General features: G+C 33.6%; 1 non-coding gene across 1 annotated transcript; it reads right to left on the bottom strand.

Annotated features, from left to right (window-relative positions):
• Positions 1–1622: 1622 nt before the first annotated feature.
• LOC129471758 (U6atac minor spliceosomal RNA) lies at positions 1623–1743 on the bottom strand. Its single transcript, XR_008653719.1, has one exon. It is a non-coding gene; the product is annotated as a U6atac minor spliceosomal RNA (small nuclear RNA).
• Between the last annotated feature and the right edge of the window lie 254 nt (positions 1744–1997).

A 1997-nucleotide genomic window follows, 5' to 3' on the forward strand; every position in this document is an offset into this window, starting at 1 on the left:
GGGTTATGGGTTACTATAGTTCTCTATTTTAAATCTTTATTTTCCTAACTTTTCACAATTTTTATGTATTATGTTTGCCATTGTAAAGAAAATTAAATATTTTGCTATGGCTGTCGAGAGTGGAGTGGCATATCTAAGCTCAGGTACATACGAATAAAGGTAGATTGAAAATGTTTGGGCTAAATTGCATTAAAGGTTGTTTTAAACAATGAGTCAAAAAGAGACTGGGGAAAAGAAAAAGTCATTTGATCAGATAATAAGGGTCTTTTAAAAAGCAAATTGCTGGTAGAGAGAATCGATTACTTCTATTTATGGCAAAGGGCAAAGAGTGGGATTTTTCATGAATAATTCTGGGGTCATTTTTATCTAACATCTTATAAATGATCTGAAGCAGAAGCGCAGAGTAAAATCTCACAGTTCAGAAGCACGCAACTCTTCCAGAGAGTAAAGTGACAAGTGAATGAAGATAAGCAGTAGTAAATTTCTCAGAATCTGCAATGGACAGTATAACAGATAGAGGGCCCTTTGAAGGTAGAGACCATGTAACTTCAACTCTCTATCTCTAGCTCCAATCACATGGTATGCAATCCAATATTTTGCATAGAAATAAGAATGAAAGTTTGTAAAATGAAAAACCAAAAAGTTAAGTCAAGGAGAGCAATCTATGATACTAAAGAAGAACAACTATAAAGTTTAGAACAGTCAGCTGTTATTTACATCCCTGCAAAAGGACAAGAAAATAGATGGAGGAAGTGAGCTCAATATGCCCCTGGGACTAAGACCACAAAGTCAATTCAGTTCAAAGCAGCAAACATGGAGCACACGAGGAGACCCTGGTATAGATAGACTTGAAGTGAATGACAGCAAAGGGGCCTGGATTAAATAATTCCACCTCCCACTCGAACGTAATTGAGCTCTTTACAATTCTCTAATTTTAGTTAGCTATTTGCACTTGGCTTATACTCTGGTAAATCTTAACACTTGTAGTAACACAACTTTATGAAAGACAATGGCCAAACAGAGAAGTTACAACAAGAGATTATTTTTTTTAAAATTTAGATTTTTTTATCCTGAGATTTTTTTTTTCAGCCTTGATTTTATAGATTGCATTTCCATGGCCACATTTGATATGTTTCTCTGTCCCTTTGGTTTTCTCCAAATTGATAGTTTTACAGGTTCCAGCACATTTAGGTTCAACTTTAGCAAAAATATTATTTGAGGATATATTTATTTTAAGGAGATTCTCAAATGTCTTCCAGAGGCCAATGTGATGGGAAAAAGGGAGTTCACTTGGATAATATCATTTTAGGGGTGTATTTCAGAAAAAAATGTAACTCAGAAATAAAAGATTTATTTACTCATTTTACTCCAAAGAGCTGTACAGACAATTCCAAAAATAGTTGCAAAGACTTTTTTTTAAAGCTCTGTCATTGAAATAAATGTAAGACACTCTCAAGGTGACAATTTTCTTGTGAAGTATGAAATTCTCTGCATGTTTGGAAAATTGATTCTTGTTGCTATTGTTTTACTATTTTGTTTTATAATCCCGATTCTCAAGAGTTTAAAGCCTAGTTGGGGATCCACAATAGACAAAATAATTAAAGAATACAAACAAACGCATTAGAAGGTACTTAATAAAATGTCCTTAGAAGTAGGTGGCAATGCCTTAATAGTTGCCAGGCCCAAGGGTCCCCTCCATTCTTGTCAAGGGGAGTGCTACCCTTCTCTCCTTTCATAGAACACAAAAAAAATGTCCTTGGGAAGAGATAATTCTCACCAAGAAAAGAGACAGAGTATTTTCTATATTTGAGGAATATCCAATACTATTAAATTCTTGATAACTAAGTCAAATTGGAAAACGTATAGTTATTGGCAGGAAGAAATGCTTAAGGATAGAGTCATTTGATGACTCTTGAAAGAAACAGAATGACAAAGGAAAAAAAAGGACCTGTTAAAATTATTTAAATTTCCAAAATTCAATAACAATAAAAATGTTT

Source organism: Symphalangus syndactylus, chromosome 21 (assembly GCF_028878055.3).
Source record: "Symphalangus syndactylus isolate Jambi chromosome 21, NHGRI_mSymSyn1-v2.1_pri, whole genome shotgun sequence".
NCBI classification, from domain to species: domain Eukaryota; kingdom Metazoa; phylum Chordata; class Mammalia; order Primates; family Hylobatidae; genus Symphalangus; species Symphalangus syndactylus.